The sequence below is a fragment of the Acanthochromis polyacanthus genome, chromosome 21 (genome assembly GCF_021347895.1).
Source record: "Acanthochromis polyacanthus isolate Apoly-LR-REF ecotype Palm Island chromosome 21, KAUST_Apoly_ChrSc, whole genome shotgun sequence".
Classification (NCBI taxonomy): domain Eukaryota; kingdom Metazoa; phylum Chordata; class Actinopteri; family Pomacentridae; genus Acanthochromis; species Acanthochromis polyacanthus.
The window spans coordinates 8,273,793-8,297,805 of NC_067133.1; the positions used below are offsets into that span (position 1 = coordinate 8,273,793).

The window sequence follows — 24,013 nt, forward strand, 5'->3', positions numbered from 1 at the left end:
TTGGCCTGGATTGTATATAAATATATACAAGTACAATCCATCAGAGAAAGACTGATGGATAAATGTTCAAATTAAATCTGGACTCAAGTTCACCAGAAGACGTGGAGACTCTGAAGTCAACTGGAAGAAGGTTTTTTGGTCTGAGGAGACCAGAATGGCGCTTTTTGTCCATCAGACTAGATGCTGTTCCCCACTGTGAAGCATGGTGGTGGCAACATCATGATGTGGTCACAGAGCTCAGTCAGACTAAAAACAACGAGATACAATAAGATTTAGTGCCTCTTTGTGGTCATTGTGTGTTCCTGCAGTTCATTTTCTTTTTTCTTTTTTTTTTTTTTTTTTTTTTACTATTTTTGTGTTCCTACAGTTGTGTTTTTTAATTTAGAATAAATTAATGGATTCTTACTTTCTATTCTGCCATCTGCTTTTATTAATTCATTTCTATTTATTTTGGTTAAATCTCTTATTTTCTTCAGAGGTATTTTATTGTGAATGTGCTGACAGGATGCTGTTGTGTGCCTGTGCAGCTTGATGCCGCTGTGTGTGGAGAAGGGGGGTGACTGTGCACATCGACCGCTCGCATCTCCAAGAATGCAGCAGGCAGCAGCATCATCCGCCTGGTCGCAGCAGCAGCAGCAGACAGCCTCCCTGCAGTCGGTGAGTCCAGCTTCATCCTCCTGTCCTCTGTTGCAGCGTCTCAGCGTCCGGCTGCTGGACTGCAGCTCCTCCAGCTCACCTGAAGTCGACGTGAACTTCAGCATCAGCAGGGAAGCATCTGCAGTGAGGCTCCTGCATGCAACAAAACTGTGTCTGGACCCTTGATTTAACTGTGTGTTTTCATGCTTTTAGAGGGATTTTAGGCAGCTAGAGAGAAACACAGCAGAAGGAGACTCTGGGTTAACACCAGATTTATCAAGAATTAAAACAGTGGATTTGTGTGCAGTGAGCAGAAAACATGAGTGTTGCAGTCGGTGTCTCCTCCTGATGAGCATCTGAAGCTGCCGATGTTATCAGACAGATTTAAAGTCCTTGTTCAAGGACAAAACTGTGGAGCAGGAAGCAGCTGGAGCCCAACCACAGCAGATCTGCAGCATCTGAATCACACCAAAGTTACAGTAAAGTCCTGCAGTGTGACCTTAAAAAATCCCTCAGAGCAGCTCCGTCCAGAACGTCACTCCTGTGCGTCTGTGTTCTGATAAAAGATCAATCATCTGTTATTATGTACACACAGAGGCTAACATTAGCTGCAAGTTATAATCATGTTTTGAAGAAAGAATTTTATGCTCGAGTTCAAAGAATGTTGTAAGGATTTTTATAATTTCAAATAATGTGTAGATGAGATTTAAAAGTGAACTACAACAAAAAGTTTCAGCTTCAAAAAACACTGAAGTCTGATATTAGTATCATTAAATGTATGTTAAGGCAGAAGCATTTCCTGCTAGAAAATGCAGTTGAGATGGGAGAGACTCAGACAACAACTGTTGTCTGTTCTTCACCAGTCAAAGCTTTATGGGAAACAAAGAGAAAGACTGTTGGAAAAAAGTTCAAATTAAATCTGGACTAGGGTTCACCAGAAGATGTGGAGACTCTGAAGTCAACTGGAAGAAGGTTCTTTGGTCTGAGGAGACCAGAATGGAGCTTTTAGATCATCAAATTAGATGTTACAGTATGTTTGGAGGACATCACAAACACACCATCCCCACTGTGAAGCATGGTGGTGGCAGCATTATGAATAGAAGCATGGTGGTGGCAGCATCATGATGTGAAGCATGGTGGTGGCAGCATCATGATGTGAAGCATGGTGGTGGCAGCATTATGAATAGAAGCATGGTGGTGGCAGCATCATGATGTGAAGCATGGTGGTGGCAGCATTATGAATAGAAGCATGGTGGTGGCAGCAGCATGATGTGAAGCATGGTGGTGGCAGCATTATGAATAGAAGCATGGTGGTGGCAGCATCATGATGTGAAGCATGGTGGTGGCAGCATCATGATGTTTCTCAGCAGCAGGTCCTGGAAGGCTTGTAAAGGTAAAGGGTAAAATGAATGCAGCAAAGTCTAGAGAAATCCTGGAGGACAACCTGATGCAGTCTGAAGAGAAAAGAATCGCAAAGGGACAAAACAATCACAAAGAATTAGTTCACATAGAATCTGTTCCACAGTAGATGCTACTCTCACAGCCTGTGTCCTGCTAATAACACTCATGTCAATCATCTTAACACCAACAGACTGTTTTCCTGCCTCCCCTCCTCAGGGCCCGTCCACCTGAGCCAGCGGCATCATGGGAAGCTCCTCCTCCTCCCTTGTAGACGAAGCCGAGAGTGAAGCGGCTCCCCGAGGCGCCGCCCTGCCTCCGTCCCCCGTCATGGGCTGTTTAAGGAGCAGCCAGAGCAGCTTCCTGCCCCGGCAGCTGCCCCGACCGGGCCGGCACCGAGAGAGGAGGTAGGAGGCCGGATCTACAGAACACATAAACAACATACAGAAGAACGTGTAAGACATAAAGAGCATACCAATGAAAGCTCCTAATTCAGTTTAATTAAAGGGAAACAAACACTGATATAAAGAAGTGACAAGTTTTCTGGGAACATTAAAATTGAACTTTTACTTTGCAGATAAGTTTTCTGTTAATCGAGGACGCTTTGTAGTCTGTATGTGACGATGGATCTAAGGAGGTTTTAGCTTGTCAGTTGTCAATTTAAGCTTATTTTCAGCAAATGATTGTCTTCTCTAAAAGTCTAAATGGCAGTTTTGCCAGGTCAGACCGAGTTTCTGCATCATTTTCAACACAAAACATCATATTTACTGACTGGCACCAAGAAGCAGCATTACTTCCAGTTGTGTGAAATGATCTAGGGAAGGATTTTTCCACATTTTAGATATTCGTAGTAGCAGCTTTGGTAACTTGATTAACCCTTGTGTAGTCCTGCGGGTCAAATTGACCCGTTTTAAAGTTTGAAAATGTGGGGAAAAAATATTTTCATCGTGAAAACTTCCACATTTTCATCATTTTTGGTAAATTTTTGAACATTTTTTTGGTGGACAAAAAGAAACGTTAAAAAAAAGGAAGAAAAATATTAGAAATTTTACTCATATATATGTAATCTCTTTAGATATTTTTAGGGTTTCTTTTTGGAAGATTTTTAGTAATTTTTTGAAAATATTTACAAGTTTTATTTTTTGTTTTTTAAATTTTTATTTCTTGTCAAATTTGGGATTTTTTAAAATGATATTGTAAGGGAAACTTTTAAGGAACTTTTGGAATTTTCTTTCTGAGGATTTTGCAATTTTTTATAAATTTGGGAAATTTCTTTTTGCAGAATTTTTGGATATTTTTCAGACGAAGGAGCAATATTTTTTGCTGACCATAAATGAGAACAACAGGAGGGTTAAATACTTATATTTTTGAATGGAATCCAATATGAAGACAGGATGGATCAGGATCTAACAGCACTTTTCTTCATATTACACTGATTTATGGTTCAGTTTGTCGCTTCCAGCTGTTTAGGACTTTTTCCTCTGAGTCTATTAAACAGATTATCCCCAAGGTAATGCGCAACGTAAACAGCATATTTTCATGTTTTTTGTGCTTTATGACCCAACATTAAGAATGTAGACACTAATTATGGCAAAGTTTTACACAAATGCCAAATAGCAAAAGGAATAAATATGCAAAAATTCCAAATTATAAAACAAATGGAACCCAATACAAGCGAGAAGTTTTTTTTCACTACCTGAGGGCAGCAGACATGATTGTTTTTATCCAGACGGTTCAAAGAGTCTTTGAGGATTTTGCAAACACCATCAGAATCTGTGTGTGTCAAACAGGCAACTAAAAATAATAGTTTTAATATTTCTTTTTCTGATAAAGCTTGGCACTGAATGCACAGTGATGCAACTCTTAACCAGGTAATGCAACACGCTTCATGTCCACCGCTGCAGAAATAAGTCACACAAGTGTTCTGAGGTTTATGGGTTTTACTCAGCCAGGCTCAGTTCACATTTGCAGAGTTTTGAGTGGTTTTGGTAAAGTATCAGTTAATTTAGGGCAAGAAAAGACACAGAATCTAACAACCAGACAGTAAAAGAACACGCATACGGTTGTTTAGTTGTTTTTTTTAGCTCAGAGGTCCTGAACAAATCAAAATGTTGAACCAGACGTTGTCACTGATGTTAGTTTTTCTCATCAAACCCTCTGATTATGTCCATTTGTTAATGCTAATGTGATGTCTGAATGTTTAAAAGCTGACTTATGTTCCACGGTTTTCCGGACTCCACTGTTCGCTCGTGAATTTTTCATGAATCGATCGATGTGAACCAAACCTCAGCCTTCCTTATTAATTATTACTGCCGCTCTGACTGATTTACTGAGAATATGGAGGCAGCTGGAGACCTTCGCAGGGACTCGGGTTACTCGCCGGCAGGAAACCCGAAGGCTCCGGGGGAATCCCTGATGGAGGAACCGGTCCGGTGGAGCTTCCAGAGGGAATTTAGAGCTGCAGGAAGCTCCGCTGAGCGTTTGAAGCTGGCAGATCAAAATACCTTCATGGATCGAAAAGAAGAAAATGTGACATCAGGAGACACATGAAAGTACAGAGTTCATCCTGTGATTCAGTCGCTGCCTTTGAACCGAATCCTCCACATTTCAGGTTTATTTGTCGAGCTGCTGTTCCACCGGTTCAAAATAAATTCACTGAAATGTATATTTTATCTTTTATATCCTTTCAGCATCACCCAGCTGGAGCTCAGGTCAACAAAAACAAAAAAACTCAAACCACAGAAAGTGTAGAGCAACAATGAAACATAAAACATCATTACAGACAATAAAACATTAGAAAAAACTAAGAGTAGAAAAATGATTTAAAAAGAACACAAAAAAAGACATATTTTAAAAAGACACAAACATTATGTATGAAAACAAAACATTTACGAAGACACTAACAAAAGAGAAAAGACAATAAAACATTAAAAACTATAAAACATAGAAAAACTATTCATATTAAAAAAATAGGAAAAGATTACAAAGACATAAAAAATCAATAAAGGATTTTTAGAAATAAAACATTAGAAATGGAAAAAAAACATTAAACAAGACAACAAAACATGAATATGACAGTAAATCCTAAAAACCAAGTCATTGGTAAAGAGAAGACATTTTTAAAGCAACAAAAAACATTAAAAAAGGCAAATGTTTAAAAAGACAATAAAACAAATACAATAAAAATTAGACAAAACCTTTCATATTAAAGAAGACAATAGAACATTATGAAAGGACAATAAATATAAAAATAAAATATTGCTAAGATAAAACACAACAAAACTTGATTTTAAAAATCAAGAATTATTAGAAGAAATAAAACATTAAAAACAATAAATATTTAAAAAAAACATTACAAATGAAAAAACAGCAAAGATGCGAAAACATCAAAGCACAATAATAAATAAAATTAAACTAAACTAAAAAAAAATGGGAAAAAAACTATGTAACAAAGACAATAAAACATTATGAAAAGACAATAAATATTTTTAGAGAAAAATAAAACAAATCACAAATAATAAAAGAAAAATTAGACAACAAACTTATTAATTAAAAAACAAAACAATAAAAGAAAAAATATTACAAAAATTAAAAAAATATTTGTGAAGATAAGACACAACAATAAAACATGATTTTAAAAAATCTGTATTATTTGACAAAATAAAATATTAAAAAGCAACAACAAAATGCAAGACAAACAATAAATATGAAAATGTAATAAATCATTAGAAAAGAAAAGATTAAAAAAACTATAAAATATTCGACAAAATGGCCAAATATTACATAAAACTTCTTTTTAAAATGACTAAACATTTTCAAAAAGACAAAATAAAATATACAAATGCTAATCTGTGCAGCTTTCAAATTAAGTAAATCTAACAATTATTATTATTCTGGTCAAACCAGGCCTCATAATTTGCTTTTTAAACAAATAATTTCACATTTTGTAGTTTTTAATCTACTAATAATTTATTAATTTGCATTTTCAGATGTAAACAAACAGCAGAGAGGTTCATGTTTCTGTCTAAAAGTACATTTCCAGGTTAAGTTTAACATTAATTTCATTTTGTCTACAGTACAGTTGTAAACAAATTGCAGACGAGTTAAATTCCAGGTTTAAATGTGTGTTTTCTCTGCAGCAGCAGTTGGAGTTTGCTGCAGCGAATCCTGCAGCTTCGGCCTCCACAGATGGAAAATGTGGGACAGATTTCAGTCTGACGTCCCTCCAGAACTTCCTGTCTGATAATCTGAGTCGGTTTTACCTCTGAGAGCTGCAGCAACACGAACTCGACGTGTTTAACAGTGTTTTGTCTCCAGAAACTAACTCAGCAGAACAGCGGGAATGTGTGCTGCAGCTGCTTCTATCATTTCCATATTCATGCATTTTAATGTTCTCCCTGCAGTCAGCAGCGTTTAGGAACCTGCAACAACTGTTATTCACCGTTTATATTTAGACTTCTTCATATTCTCAGGCTGCTCCTGCCTCCTCTTCGTCTCCGGGGATTTTACAGAAACAGGAATCAGAAGTGAGCTGCAGACTCAGATCTGTGTTTGTTCTGTTTAAGCATCAGAGAAAAGCTCCTCAGACTGGAAGAGAACTCTGAAGGTTCTTCATGTTCCTTTAAAGAGTTCAATATGAAGATTATTATTTACAGTTTAGTTCTATGAAAACAGGAAAATACTTCATTCTATTGATTAGATGGTTGATACAAAATCAGACCAAAGTAGGATAAGAAAAGACTCAGTGATGTTCAGATCAGGACTCTACTGTAGACTGGTTTCAGACTGATTTTAGACTGTTTCAGACTGGTTTTAGGCTGATTTTAGATTAATTTTAGACTGGTTTCCTTCTAGGGTTTGGACTGGTTTTAGAGTGATGCTATGCTGGTTTTAAACAGGTTTTGTACTGGTTTTAGACTGGTTTACATCTTCGGTTTGAACTGGTTTTGAGCTTGGTCACCATCGCCACAATGCTGAGAACAGGACTTTGGACTTTCTGGTTTTGGAGTCCATGATGGAGATGTGGTTTGGACAAAATTTTTTGACTTGGTTCCTTGGACTGGTTTTGAACTGGTCTTGGACTTAAAGTTTGAAATTAATTTGGACTGGATTTATACTGGTTTTGGACTTGAGGTTGAACAAATTTTACTCTGGTGTTAGACAGGTCTTGGACTTGGTTTTAGACTAGGTTTTGTACTAGACTTTAGATCGTTCTTGGACTTAGTTTAGCACTTGTTTATAATGATTTTAGACTGGTTCCATACTGGTTTTAGGTTTTGGACTCGTCGGTGCCTCCTGACGGCGTTCTGCTCTGGATGTTATAAAACAGTCAGCATTAGGTTTGATTCTGCTTTCTCTGCAGTTTCTCGTCGGGTTCGATGCCCTTCCAGAGGACCCAGTGGGCCTGTGGCTGCTGTACCTTCCTGAACGCCGCTGGCGCCCCCCGATGTTCCATCTGTGAGGCCCCTCGCCGAGCACCCGACGCCCGCTGGATGTGGCCCGGCAGGGAGGACGCCGGCTGGTCCTGTCCTCGCTGCACGTTGGCCAACTCCCCCCGCAGCTCGGCCTGTTCGCTATGCGGCTACACTGGACCTCCTGAAGCCCAGCTCAGACCTCAGCGCTCCAGCAGCTGCTCGGGGCCCCTGAGGGCCTCGTCCTCGGAGCCCTGCAGGAGGCCGAGAGACAGAACCAGCCTGTCCTGGGACTGTCTGAGGTGCACGCTCCAGAACACTCCCACCTCCATGTCTTGTTCGGCCTGTGGCGGACCTCGAAAGCTGTCGCTGCCTCAAATCCCGGCCGAGGCCCTCAGGGGCCCCGAAGCCAGCGACAGACCTGGATCCACTCAGCCAGAACCTGCAGCTCTGTCGCTGTCCATCTCCACCCGAGGAGAGTGTTTACCTGAGGAGGCTTCGTATCCGACCTCAGCCTCCTCAGCGCTCAGTGGACCTCCGGCCCACAACAACCCGGTTCCCTGCAGTCGTAGAGAAGTTCCTCCTCCAGACCTCAGCCAGCCTCTCAGCATCAGTCCGTCTCCTTCCACTCTCGCCGTTTCCAATCCGTCCAGTCAGCCGGAGCTGCTGACCAGCAGGAGGCTCAGCATCCTGAAGGAGGAGATGTCTCCACTGTCTCCTGCCGCCGACGCCTCGCTGCTGTTTCCGGCGGTGAGGACAGAGGAGTGGTCGTGTCCGGCCTGCACCCTCATCAACCAGGTCAAAGCCCAGCACTGCCTGGCCTGTCACACGCCTCAGCAGCTGAGACCGGCGGCCTCACCGAGGAGGAAGGAGAGTCGGCTGGTGGAGGCGCTGCGACAGAGCGACGAAGGAGAAGCTAAAGAGCTGTGGGAGAACATCGTCAGCTTCTGCAGAGAGGTCAGAGACTTTAACATCAAAATCTATTTTTCTTAACAGTTGTATTTTTTTTTCTTTCACCCAAAAAAAAAAAAAACAACTGGCAGGTTTTAGGGGTACATTATCTTTTAAAAGTCTCCAAAATGGCACCTTCAATAAGAGCCAAAAACAGAGAGAAATGTCTTTGAGTATCTGTGACATACTGTTCTGTTGGGAAACTTTACAAAATTTGTACTTAAAGGTTTCATATATATATATATATATATATATATATATATATATACATACATACACACACACACACACACACACACACACACACACACACACACACACACACACACATATATATATATATATATATATATATATATATATATATATATATACACATCCATGCCTCATTTTTTTTTAAAAAGCCAAAAATGTTCTGTTTGCACTGACCATATTCGATAAAAACAGAAAATTCTGCACTCTTTGACAGAACTGTGAAACCAGTAGTGACTCAGCTGCAACCAACAGAAATGTGACAAAAATTTCATGACTTTTTTTTTGGGTTGAACTGCAGGCAGTGTTTACACGAAAAAGACAAATCTAAAAACGAATTTAAAATGTAAATAGTAAAATTTTGACATCTGAATGAGCTGTTGTATGATAAGTTCAGACTTGATCAGCAAAATTCCACTATTTATCTGCCAGACACTGTGAAAACCAAAAGAACTGCTGAATTAACTTTCTGACAGTCTGTAAGCTACTTATCTGTTGGAAAACTTCTCTAAATTTCATCTTAATATTGTGATATTTTACCAAAATTACTTTTTCTGACTAATTCCTTTAAAATTTGTGACAAAAATTAAGTGATTTTTTTTTAGTGGCTGAACTGCAGCCATAGAAAATGTAAAAGAAGTTAAAGAAGGTGAACATTCCTTTGTTTATAACTTTTTTCCTGTTCATTCTGCACAGAAGACATTTCTGAGCTCTCTCTCCTTTTTCATGTTGTTCTGTTTCCGTAGAGCTGGAGCACTTTAGATTCAAAAATTAACCACAGTGAAGAAAAATTAGACAGGAGTAAAAAGAAACCGCTGCGGAAAGTTCAGAGTGTTAATGTTCACTTCACTCTGAGCTTTTCTGTGCAGAATGAAGGCGTCTTTTTTTTATATCCTAGGATTATTCAGCCCTGAGTCTTGCCTGCAGGGAGCAATAGAACTATAATAACCTGCAGGTGGAACATAAAGCAGCCTGGGAGGACGACTCTGATGAAAAAAAAACCCCAACTTTATCAGCTTATTTCAGCTCAGAGCCTTCATATTCAATAGATTCTCGCATGACGTCCATTTCAAGCTCTTTCAGACAAAAGATTGGGTTTAGGACAACCCAAGAAAACCATCTTAATATCACAGAATAGTAATTATTTGAAGAAAAAAAAGCTTGCACTGCTGCTTATCACTGCTGATAATTAAGCAGGCTTTTATTGTGAAGGTGTTGAGGTGGAAATTAGAAGATCAGCAGCTTCATTAACAGTCAAACCAACAATCAAACTCATTATGCTTGATGTTTTTTTTTCTAATTCCTGGCATCTGATTCTGTGTTTTCTCTCCCAGAACTCAGTGACGTTTGTGGACGACAGTTTCCCTCCAGGTCCGAAGTCGGTCGGTTTCCCGTTGGACGACAGCGTCCAGCATCGGGTCAGGAAGTGGCTTCGACCCCAAGAAATCAGCTGCGCGAACTTCAGGGACCGAGGAGTGAAGTGGTCAGTGTTCAGGACGCTGCGACCGTCCGACATCCTGCAGGGGCTTCTGGGTAACTGCTGGTGAGCATACAGGAAGGTGGAGTCATGTCCATTTTTGCATCGTTTTCTTTGCTCGAATCTATGGATCAATGTTTGAAGCCGAAACCTGAATAATAATGTAGCTGGAGTCCTGAAATCTTCCATTGATATGCACAAATAATCTTTAACGGTGCAACTCTGCTTTGATAGAATAACGCAAACCAGTTATATGATGGTGCAAATTTGGTTAAAAAAATGCCAATATTTCTGTCTACTTTATGTTTCGGACAAAGAGGCAGATTTTTTTCCCAAAATTGTCACCAATAGGACCTTTATCCCTCGTGTTATCCTGCAGGTCAAGAATGACCCGTTATATATTCACAGTGAAATTCTTGATGTCCATATTTTCAACAGTTTTGGAAAATCTTTGAACTTTTTTTGGTAGAAAAAAAGAAATATTCAAAATGTTTCTTTAAGAACATTCACACAAAAAATCCACCAAAATCCAGTGAAATTCGCTGGATTTTGGTAAATTTTTTGTGAATGTTCTTACATAAAATATTAGAAGTTTTACTTCTAAATGCTTTAAATATTGGAAGATTTTTTTAAATATAGTTTTATTCAATTTTTCACATTTAAAATTCCAAACATAAATGCAAAAACTGCCAGTGCAAAGGTATCTTCACATAAAATATAAAAAAAATTAATGCGTACAGTCCACATAGTACAAATACACTCAGTTCCAGCAGTCCAGAGTGAGCAAATTTTGCAAGAATTTTTTTTAGAAGATTTTCACAAATTTTTTTGAAAATTTTCAGAAATTTGGGGAATGTTTTGCTGAATTTTTGGATTTTTTCAGACAAGGAAACAGTACTTTTTGGTGCCCGTAAATTAGGACAACAGGAAGGTTAAAAATGTGGAGCCTGATGACAGTCGGAGGCATTTTACGAGAAAAAAAAAGTATTTAAACTAAGTTTTTTGCATTTATGGCCAATATTTCATTGAGCTGGTACAATAAATGAAACCACCCCAATCATGTCCCAACAGTAAGAGTTCTATAATGCTGTTACTTTGCTGAAAGTAAAATCATCCAACTCCCAGTGCTTCAGATCATTTTGTAAAAAGTGGCTCCACACCATGTCTTTTCATTCATGCTGATTCAAGCCAAACATGGCGCCTGCTCAGGTTCTCCACTAAAACCCGCTGATCCTCTGGAGAACAGGTTCCTCAGCGCCCTGGCGGTTCTGGCTGAGCGGCCCGAGCTGGTGGAGAAGGTGATGGTGACCCGGTCGCTGTGTGCTGAAGGAGCCTATCAGGTCCGACTCTGCAAAGATGGTTCCTGGACGACGGTTCTGGTGGACGACATGCTGCCCTGCGACGAGAACGGACACCTGCTGTTCTCTCAGGTAAATAAACAGACTGCTTTAGAACAGGTACACCTGCAGAACAGGTGTACCTGGAGAAAAGGAGCATCTGGAGAACAGGTACACCAGGGGTACATGTCCAGATTAGCGCTGCACTCCCTGAGTTCAGAATAGAAATCTGTGTGTGAATTCTGTAATCTAAAAGATGGTGATTGTATAACACAACTGAAACTGTTAGCTAACAGTATGGACAAATAGTGAGAGACAGCAGGTCCGATTTGTGGCACTGGCAGCGAGCAGTGACAATTTTTGTGGCTGCACAGTGGCATTAACCGCGGCGGTGCCACAAAAAGTGTCACTGCTAGCTGCCAGTGCCACAAATCGGTCTTGCCCCTACTGGAAATAGTTGCAGTTATTCGCTAATAATTTAAAAGTTAAAATTGTTAACTAGCAGCGTGGATTAGCCATTTAAACTGTACAGCTAACAGTATGGATAAACAGTTGAAGTTATTCGCTAATAGTAATGATAAAAATGTTAAAATGTTTCCTAACAGCGTGGATTAACCGTTTAATCTGTTAGCTAACAGTATGGCTAAACAGCTGAGATGATTTGCTAACAGTAAGATTGGCAGTTTCAATTGTTCAATAAAAATATTTGTAAACTGAATACATTTTAGCTAACTAAAGAGACAAACAGTTGAAACCTTTAGCTAACAGACAAACAACTGAAACTGTTAGCTACCAGTATGGCTAAATGGTTGACAGTACTGGCTAACAATATGGTAAAACAGTTGAAACTATTAACTAACAGTATGGATAAACAGCTTCAGTTATTTGCTGGCACAATGCACAATTTTCTTCATATCTTGTATATTAGAAATTTCTAAGGGCCTGTATATTAGGTTTTCGTAAAATAAAAATGATTAGACTCTTTAAATTTTACATTTCCAGTGAAGTAACCAGTATTCAGGTTGACATGTTGAAGTATTGAGGTTGTTCATTACACACAATTCACTTAATTAGTTAGTTTGGGTTAATGAGCATCTTGTTTCACATTAAAGTAACCATTAGATTCATTTTTGTTTCTATCTCAGTTTTATCTGTGACTTTTTTGAATGCTTAAGTGCTTTTTTGGAATTATGAGTTTTATATGTCAATTTCTACTTATATCTGAAACCCTCTTCTCCAAACTGAGCTATTTCTCTGAGTTTCCTAAAAAATCTAAAGACAGAAACACTTTTTTGCTTCAGACAGAGTGAATTTAACTTCAGAGGCTGTTCAGCATGGAAAAAACACTGAAATCTCCGTTTTCACTTTTAGAACAGAGCGTCCTTGTTAATGGTCCTCTAAGCAGTCAGCTACTCTCATTTTTCAACGAAATCCAATTATATTATTCAATTCTCACACTGTGTTTATGAGCTTTTCAGATCGTATTTCTTCAAACAGTTTCCGGCCTCAGAGTTAACTTGTGAAAGCTTCTTCTTCCTGCAAGCATAACTTGAACAAGATACTGATCTTTATCTTGTGAGTTTTTTTCCACAACACGTGAAGGGGAAATACAGCAGATAAATGTATCGTGCAGATGATATTCTACATGTAGTCTTTACAGTTCTCTTAGTTCTGCTTTATTGTGTCGCTGCTCCTCATCAGCAGATGTGATTTAAACGCTGCAGGAGATAACTCCTCCATGTTAAACCTCCTGATCCTCCTCCTGCAGGCCCAGAGGAAGCAGCTCTGGGTGGCTCTGATTGAAAAGCTCTAGCGAAGCTCCACGGTTCCTACTTCGCCCTGCAGGCGGGTCGGGCCATCGAGGGTCTGTCCACGCTGACCGGGGCCCCCTGCGAGTCTCTGGCCTTGCAGATCAGCACCACCAACCCCAAAGAAGAACCCATCGACACCGACCTCATCTGGGCCAAGATGCTGAGCTCCAAAGAGGCCGGGTGAGGAGGGAACGTTCCACAACATCACCTAAAACTAGTCATTATTAAAGAAAATACTTTCATCAAATGTTTCAATAACATTTTAGGATATTTTTATTTCCAATAATGTTCTTTAAAGGTAATGTTAGTTGAGGAACACATCATAAAACATTCTCCTGATGTTCTGTGACAACAGATATTGTTTTGAAGATATCAGGACCTCAGATGAGAGAAAGTTGTTCATAAGACGTTCCTGTAATGTGATATTAAAGATAAAACATTTTGCTTTGTTGCTGAGGAAACATGTTATGGAATATTCTTCTATTCAATGTTCAAACAATGCTCTATAGTGACAAATGAAAAATGTTCTCAAACAACATTTTCAAGATGTTTTTTACGGCCTCATATGATGGTAGATTTTTGTAAGCATAACATTTTAGAACTTTGTTGTAATGTGATATATTAATGGTATTTTGAGTTTTTGTTGAAGGAGCACGTTATAGAACGTTCACATATAAGACCTTTCCACAATAACAAAGGAAGGATTTTCTCAATAAAACATTCAAAAAATGTTCTCCAGATGTTATTAAGACCTTAGATGACAGAACGCTCTTAAAAAGACGCTCAAAAGTTAAAGGTGGAACATTCTGCCTGAGGTGTTCTAAGAATGTTTGCATCTATAAAACATTCTGACAGTGTTCCACAATGTTCTCTAACAGAGGTAGAACTTCTCACTGCAGTATTCAGTTTTGAGAACATTAAGGCATATTCTCTAATATTATTATCCGCAAACATTTTGAGAACGTCTTTAGCTATCCTTCTTTTAAGAAGAACATTCCGGGTACTAAAAGAAAGCATCCAATTAAATATCAGAAGAACTTTGCAGATTTTTTCCAGAACGTTTGTAGAACCAAAAGAACTTATATCTAGGGTTAACCCTTTAAGCTTCAGTGTACCGCCGGCGGTACACCTACTAATTTGCATAGGAATTTCAAGAATGTCCGACGGGTGCAAACGCGATTATACAAACACTATACACCGATGGAAAGCTTAGATTCTCATGAATCCGCCGGTATAAACCACTTTCAGATGCGATTACCACAGCGGGTGAGAAAAACACATTTGTCCGACAAAAACAAATATTCATCCATCCGTTCTCTATACACGGCTTCAAAGCACACAGCGCGACTCACATTTCCGGGTTTATTATTACACACAAAAAAAAAGATTCCACAAAAAACGGCCATAATCCAACCTTTTACATCAGATGACACAAGCCAGTAAACTATTTTGTCCAAAACATGTCCTGAAGTCGGTATAAAATCCCCGAATCGGTCGTTTTCAGGAAATGCACCTCCCGATGCGCGTCCAATATTCCCCGTATTTTTCGTAATTTTTTTTATTTAAAAATAGAATATTAGCGATTTTTTTGTACTGAAAACGGCTGAATTGACTGAAGCTTAAAGGGTTACCCTAGTTGTGTCTTATGCTGCTGCCAGCTTCCTGATGGGGGCGTCGTGTGGAGGAGGGAACATGAAGGTGGATGACAGCGAGTATGAGTCTTGGGTTTACGTCCTCGACATGCGTACTCGGTTCTCGATGTTCGGGATGTGGACGGACCACAGGTGAGCAACATATGTCTGGTGCTGTTGGTCAGATGAGTGAAAACTGATGATGAAGTGGCTTAAAGTGACTCATTTCTGTGTAGCCGTGTAAGAAATTCAGATGTGGGAACAAAAATAAGAAACAAGTACAAAATCTCCTCTATAGTACAACATGGTGTCATCAAGCATAGAGACGAATGTTACAACCACATACAGAGGAAGCGCTATCTTCTAAGTGAGGAGTGGTCAAACTCGTCTTAGTTCAGGGGCCACATTCACAACAATTTGCTTTCCAGTGGTCGGGACCATTAAAGTCCACAGTATAATAACTTATAATCACCACAAACTACAGTTTTCCTTTGTTTTAGTGCAAACAAGTATGTTCTAAAAATATTCATATTCAATTAACTATCTTTTTACAAAGCATTATGAACAAACTTAAATTTGTTAAGAAAAACAAATTCAGTTTCAACAACATTATTCCTCAGTTTATCAATATCGACAAGGTTCCAAAACTTATAGTCCACAAGTGTCTGGAACTGAATGGTGTAGTATTTTAACATTAACTAACACAAGACAAATAATACAAAAACGAGACAAATGACATGAAACTAAGCAAGAAAGAGAGAAAATGACAAAAAGCCACAAAGCAACAAAAATAGACAATGTGGGTGAGACAAAAAAAATCAAAACGGCAAAAACGACAGAAAACAATGAATAAAGTAAAACACAAAATGACAAAATCAAACAAAAGTCAGACAAAAAAACACAAACACAAGACACAAAATGACAAAAGAACAATGAGCAAAATAATATTTTGCTTCATGATCAAAACAGCTTGTCATTGTCTGGAAACTCTTTTTTATTTTATTTTTTTATTTTTACACATTTACAGTTTGCACTTAATGTCTTCTCTGTAATTTTTACACTTTATGAAGTCGTCCAAATGGACCTGATGGACCTTCTGGAGCTGGTTTTGTCCCACAGGCCGCATGTTTGACACTCCCGATCTGAATAAAGAGTGACATATTTTTCATGTTTTGATCACCTGCTGCATGTTCCAGACTGCTGCAGCTGAGGAAACCCGTGGGGGTCGGTTCTCCTGGACCGAGCCTGGTCCGACGACTGGCCCCAACTGGTCTCCACACCTGAAGAAGGAGCTGTGTGCCCAGCGAGCCGAGGACGGCCTGTTCTGGATGGACTTCTGGGATTTCATCAGGTACTTCAGGGAGACACAAACTACTGCACTGTTCTGGCCTCTAAAGGCTGTGTGAGCTTGTTTTTTTATTCAAAGTCTGAACACAAAGTTCAACTCAGGCAAACCTGAAACAAGACATACAGAAAAAAGTTTAATTTCATTGAAATATCAAAGAGTGAACATGTATTTTATCGCTGGAGCCTGCGCTCCTAAAAAGTTATTTTTCAGATTTTAAAGAAAAGAACAGAGTTTTAGAAAAGGTGGAAAACAATGGGTAGTATTTGGGACTGTGAAATAATGGTTTCATTAAGGGCATCTTGTGCTTTAACAAAGGCTTACCAAAATGAAACCATTTATCAGCCAGAAACTGTAAAAACAAAGAATTATTACATTTTCATCTATTGAACACGCTCTGAAAGAAAACACGTGTAATGTGCTGTTCCATCTAGAAAATTGTTCAAATTTAGGCTTAAAACCTAAGATATTTAATCAAAATTGCTTTAATCTACATGTATTATCTAGATTATCCTCTGAGTTTTTGGTTGAACTGCAGGCAGCGTTCACAGAGAGACTGAGAGGAAAATAAAACCGACCGGATCAGCAAAGCTCGTCAGGCAGTCACACCTTGACTTAAAACTTGTCAAAAATTATTCAAAGGTTTTCTAAAATGATTGAAATCTTTCTGAAATGACCAAAACCTTTCTAGTTAACTTACAACTTTCTAAAATGACAAAAAAAACTTGACAAAAATAAATGTGGCTGGGAACATTCAATGATGTCTCTATAATTTGTGGAAATTAAATGTTTTTTTTCCAGTATTGACAACACCTGTGGACACTTGAAGAAACGCTGTTCATGTTGACTTTTTTTTTTTAAACTTTCAAATGAGCTTATGTTCGTCCCTGCAGATACTTTGATTCGGTGGATATCTGTAAGATTCACTCAGACTGGCAGGAGGTTCGGGTTCCCGGTGTTTTCCCTCGAGGAGCTGATGTTCCGGTGTCGGTGGTGTCCATCACGGTGCTGGAGAGGACGGCTGTGGAGCTGGCTTTATTCCAGCAGGGCAGCAGGTACAATCAGAATAGACTCAGTGCACCTTTGTTTGCACTGTGAGATGTTCAGGACTCATCTACAATGTGGCCGAGTAAGAAAATCAAAGATGAGGGATCATAGATAAGAAACCTGGATGAAGTAATTAAAGGTAAAGTTAGTAAAATAATTAGAATATTGATTAGAGTATTTATGCTTTAAGAACAAACGAATCAGCTGAGACAAGAACAGCGGGAAGTAAAATAGGATGAACCTGAATTTCCTTCAGTACTGAGTCAAGCTTTAGATTGTTGGATATTAACTCACCAAAATATCATAAACCTGGATATGAAGACACTAAAGTGAAAAATAATCTTGATATGAACACACCAAAATGTTAAAAATTTGAATATTAACACACCAAAACATCAAAAACTTGGATATTAACTCACTAAAACATCAAAATCCTGGATATTACAGCACGAAAGTAAAAAATAATCTTGATATTAACACACCAAAACTTGAAAACCTGATATTAACTCACTGAAACATAAAAATCCCCGGATATTAAGACATTTGAAAAAATTAAATGTTGGATTTAAATTAGCAAAATCCTGCATATTAAGACACTAAAGTGAAAAATAATCTCGATGTTAACGCATCAAAATGTCAAAAATCTGAATGTTAATACACTAAAGCTTGAAAAACCTGGATTTTAAGACATTAAACTGAAAAATAATCTTGATATTAACTCACTAAAACATCTAAAACCAGGATATTAAGACGCTAAAATGAAAAATAAACTTGATATTAACACACCAAAATGTCAAAAATCTGGATATTAAATCAGAACATGAAAAACCTGGATATGAATGCACCAAAGCATTGTAAACCTTGATGTTAAGACGTAAAAACATCATAAACCTGGATGTTAAGACTCTAAAGTGAAAAATAATCTATATTTCAACACACAAAAATGTCAAAAATCTGAACATTAACTCATTAAAACATCAAAAACCTGGATATTAATACACTAAACTGAGAAATAATCTTGATATGAACACACCAAAATGTTAAAAATTTGAATATTAACACACCAAAACATGAAAAACATGGATATTGACTCACTAAAGCATCAAAAACCTGAATATAAATGCACCAAAACATGAAGATCCTGCATTTTAAGACACTAAAGTAAAAAATAATCTCTGGTTCTGGTCCAGGCGCTGGGACACGGCCGACAGCCACCTCCTGGATCTCTGTGTTCTGCTGTTCCGGGTCGCCTACGACAGCTCCGGTACTCTGACTCTGGGCCGCCTGCTTGCTCACAGCCGCCGTTCGGTCCGGAGGTTCGTGGGCTGCGACGTGATGCTGGAGCCGGGGGAATACGCCGTGATGTGCTGCGCCTTCAACCACTGGCACAGTTCTGTCTCTGAGGGCAACGGTAAGATTAAGCAACCATTCTGAATTATTGTCATGCTGCTCATAGCTGAGCCACTAATGGATTCATGGTTGTTACGAGAAACGCAGAATTTTTTATTTTTCACGGAAACTTGTTCATGTAAACGTTTAATTTTTGAATGAAAATTTCCAAAAGACTCCTGCACATTGTCATACATTTTGTCAGTGCACCAAAACAGTGCAAATACATGTGTAAAGATTAAAGTATTTGTAAGATTTTGGCAGATTTTTCTTTTTTCATTCCCTTGACTTCTACATTTTTGTTTCCCTAAAAAGAGTTTTATGTTGAAATTATGTGCAGCACAACGGAAAAATGTAAGAAACTACAGGTGCTGCTGTTGTTCACACCTTTTGAATCATGAGTTTTTGTGCTGTCACAATATACATAACCTGATGTAGAAATATTTTACAGACAGCTATATTTAACGTACCTGGGCAGGTGAATGTAAATTAGTTATCCAAGTGAAGAGAAGTCAAAAACTTTGCTGAAAACTTGCTCTGGACAGACCAAAAGCCAAAAAAAATGAAGTCTTTCCGAGCGAAATGTAGCTAGACAAAGACAAGATTATAATTAACACAATGTACAACTGAAATGTGATCAAAATAACAAATACGTTGTTAAAATGACTCATTAAATGGCACAAAATCCTCAAAAGCATAATAGATTTAAGCGCAAAAACACTAAACAAGATTTTCCAGCTTCTCAAACAGCATCCATGTGTATTTTAAATGTATTTTTTTAATGTATTTTTCTGCACATCTCTGTCCTGACTGTAATAACAGACATCAGCTGTGTTTCTCCAGCGGTCAGCAGCAGGTCGGAGGCGTCTGGTCACATGTTGGCGGTTTACAGCTCCAGACTGGTGATGGTGGAGCAGGTGACGGCGGTCACACAACCATCGCTGACGGCATCATCGAGCTGGCCGAAACCAAAGGAGAGCGACACGAGGTGACGCTGAGCGATCAACACCAGAGAACACCAGAAATCTCGATATTAAAGCAACGAAACATCAAAATCCTGGATATTAATGCAACAAAACATCAAAATCCTGGATATTAATGCAACAAAACATCAAATGATGTCACACACATGCATGTTGGCCTCGCAGTTCTTCTCCTAAAAGCTTTTTCATTTGGCAAAAATTCCATGAAAAGGAGATTTTAAAAAAGGTTTAAAGTGTATAAAATGTTTTTTTCCTTGAAAATCAAGCGTAGAAGTTTTGTTTTGCCTCTCATTCAGGCAAAAAAACTGAAAGATGTTGAGTTTACTGTTAAGGAAAACAAAGAAACCAGTAAAAAATCCACAGAATTCAGCGTTTTGCTCAAAAAACAGCAATGAATTTGTTACAAAACAGCAGAAATGAACAATAATTTGATGAATAATAAAACACTCTGCATGAAGTTCTTCTACTTTGGTCCCTTTAGGTACATTTTCTTGATAATATTTCACCCTCAGACATCTCGGCGCTCTTTGTTTACCTGTACGCTTCGGTTTGTCCTGCTGCTTTCAGGGTCGGGAGGGATGACCTGTTACTACCTGACCCATGGGTGGGCGGGGCTTATCGTCATGGTGGAGAACCGACATCCTCGACATCACCTGCACGTTTCCTGCGACTGCAGCGACAGTTTCAACGTGGTGTCGACTCGCAGCAGCCTGAAGACCATCGACAGCATCCCTCCTCTGCACAGGTTCACCTCACACCTCCACCAGAAAATAGAAACTTTAGTTCTTCATTTAGAGTCTAAACCAGACTGAGACAGAACATCAGACTTCACACACCAGAAATCAGACTTTTATTTTAAAAAAACAAGCGAGACTTTTCAAGTTTTTTGCTAGAAAAAGCTTTCAGACACTCAGTTGTTTTCAGAAATGACTAATAACCGCTCCATGATCTCTGGTTTATGTTGGACTCCCTCCATCCGCCCCGTTAGCCTCAGTTAGCGGCTAATGTTGATTTATATTATTTTTTTTATTATTATATTCACTGTTATTGAATAAACCTTCTTCTCCCTCAGACAGGTGTTGGTGGTTTTATCTCAGCTGGAGGGAAACGCCGGGTTCTCCATCACTCACCGCCTCGCCCACAGGAAAGCTGTTCAGGCGTCGCTGGGAAACTGGAGTCCATCGAAGGCGACGCACAGCCCGAGTCTGAGCCCTGAGACGGCAGGACTGCACCAGCCCAGACCACTATGACCCCGACTGGAGGCCAGAACCAGACCAGTACCAGAACTAGACCAGAAATAGACCAGAAACAGAACTAGACCAGAACCAGCAGATGAACTGGTCTGTTTCCTCCAGGCAGCTTCTTGAATGGACCGGTCCCAGTTAGAGCTGCTGGTTTGTGGACAACAGGAATATTTCTCATAGGTTCTGGACGGTTTCTGCAGAAAGAACGAATATTTAGTGATTCCTTCAAGCTGCTCGACGGCAGAAATAAAATAATCTCACTGATCGATTTAAACGGAAACAACCTGCAGCTCTTTCAGGCAGAATCCCCACACAAAGATTAAATGTAGTTGTAGAAATTCAATAAACTTTCCTTTAAAAGTAGCGGAATACAAACTAAATTCTGTAAAAGAGCAGCATGGCTGCCACAAATACACTAACAAAATGAGGAAAAAAAGAGAACATAGCGGCAAATATCTGTGAAATTATATTTTTAACAGATTTAAATCCAGTAAAATGGTGTAATTTCATGGCAAAAACTGTAAATTTGCTAGAAAAACACGATTTTAATTAAATGTTTACACAGCAGACTTCATTAAAAGCTTGAACAGGTTTTAAGTTTCAAAGAACTGATACCATGTAAATCAGCTAAAGTTCACGACAATGACACTTCTGACTTCTTTCAAAGCAACAACTTACATTTTACTGTGTTCAAGTAAAACTGTGGAGCCAAATATGTTTAATCTGTCAACAACTAACATACAATAAGAAGTACATTTATCATTTAGTATTTTTAATGTTTTGTACACAGACGTTTTAATATTATTGACTTTTAGAGTTGCCATCATGGAAACTGAGTGTTTTCTGTCGATTTTATTGTTCATAGAAAGTTAAAGTAATTAAAAAATAATAATTTTAACTCATTTCTGCTGATTGTTTTAAAGGCAGATTAAACTTAAATCATCTAAACTGTGACGGAAGATTAGAATTTAAGATTTACTTTATTCTCTCACAGAACTTTAACTGCCAACATCCTAAACAACATCCAACAAATCAGCTTAAAAATGCAAAACAGTGAAAGGGAACCAACAACAATAAAAACACAAAATAAGTACAAAAATATAAAGTTCAGATAAAACATGCGGCAGACTAAAGCTTTTAGTCGCTGCTGTTTAAAAAAAAAAAGATTTCATTTTGAACCTCCTAAACTGCCAGCCAATAAAAAAAGAAAATAAAAATGTATAAAAACAGCTAAAGTGAAAGAAGAAAATCCAATAAATTAATTTGAGAAGCAATTGTTAATTTAAAAAAATAAAACTAATAAAAATAACTATATGAACAAAAAGAAATACATTTAAAATTAAAGACAACATTCCAATAAATGAATTCTGGAAGCAATTATTAATTAAAAATTAAAACAAATAACGAAAAGAGTGTTGTTGAGAGAAAATATGTATATTTTATATTTTAGAAATTAAAATATTATAATTAGAATAACCAAAAGGATAAGGTACAAATACAAATAAGTAAATGAAAAATAATAAAGCAGTAAATCAAATAAGATCAATGAAGAAATAATTACCATCAGTTATTAAAAAAATGTTTTGCTTTCAATAAAAAATATTTTTAAATGCTGTTAAAGTGGGAGCTTCTGCTTTAAGACGACAATCGGGATTATTTATTTCTGTCTTCGGAGCAGTTTTGTCTCCAGATGATCCAGAAGCTGCACATTCGTCCACGTTTTTAGAAAATGTTAGAAAACACATGATGCACTTTATCTCTCACGTCACAGGGTGGTTTTCAGGTCCAAACGTCTTATTTGCACTGTTGGTAGAAGAGTAGAAGCTAAAACCGTCTGGAACAATAAATAAAGTGTGTTAGAGTTTCCATGGAGACCAGCTGTGTGGCAGCGTTAGCACTTTATCAACTTTATAAACTATGCTGGATTCTGTTTTATTTTCATGGTTTTTAAACGCAGAAAAACAAAAACAAAAAAAGTTTTTTTTCTCTTGAACCCAAACTAGCATCACAATAATAGAACATACAAACTATGCAAATGTTTGAAAGCTGTTATGATGCTTCAGTAATGAATAAAAAGTCTTGCTCTTTTAGATCTTTAGCTTATCTGCTGTATTTGCAGGGTTGAAATAGAACAGTGTGTGTTTAGTTGTGATTTAATGTGTTATATTTACATTTTTTAACATTCAGGTTTGACTTTTACTGTAATCTGTGTCCATTCAGTAGCTACTTTATAATAAAGTTTATATATATTAATATATATATATATATACATGTGTATATACGCAAAATAAAGAATGTCAAGGAGCAGCAAAGGGAAAATAAATTACATTTGAAAATGAAATGTCTGACTTCATATTGAATTCACAAAAGAGCTTAAAACCTGAAAATATTATTCACCGTTTACTTGTCTGTGTTGATGAGCTTTGAGCTGGAGATCGTTCAGTTTTTTAGCCAATATTTGTTTACATATTTAAAATTAAATAGGCCAAATTAGATATTAACAGTTAATTTTTGCTATGCATTATTTGATGCACTGACAAACACCAATTAATTACTTTTCAACTGAAATGTTAAAAACATTTTTAGGAAAGTTCTGAAGCCTTCAGATTCCTGTAGCAGTTCATGTGAACCCGCTATTGAGATAAATCTATTTTAAAGCCTTTTTAAATTGAATTTTGACAAATTAAATATGCCGAATTCCCAATTAATAGACTTTTGTTTGATATGTAATCATAGATCTTCTAATAACCATTATGTAATTATTTTGATTCTTAAGAAACCATAAAAACCTGATGATTCCCAGCCATGCTCTGGAGCGTTGCAGCTGCTGCTCTGTTTTTGTTATCAGATATTTATTCACATTTTGGAAGAAATAAAAAAAGAGAAATAATTTTAATTGAAAATAAAAATGAAAACAAAGGTAATTTAAAAAACAAATTAGACATAATATAGATAGATAGATTAAACCTTTATTGATCCCGCAGCAGGAAAATTGCAGTGCTACAGCAGCAGAAACAGTACAAAGAAGAGCAGTACACAATACATACAGTGCACACATATAAATAGGTACTTTCTCCTTATAGAGAAAATATAAATACAAA

The 24,013-nt window shown here is 37.7% G+C and overlaps 1 pseudogene; it reads left to right on the forward strand.

Annotated features, from left to right (window-relative positions):
- Positions 1–339: 339 nt before the first annotated feature.
- On the forward strand, positions 340–22,329 carry LOC110955104 (calpain-15-like; annotated as a pseudogene).
- The last annotated feature ends 1,684 nt before the right edge of the window (positions 22,330–24,013 follow it).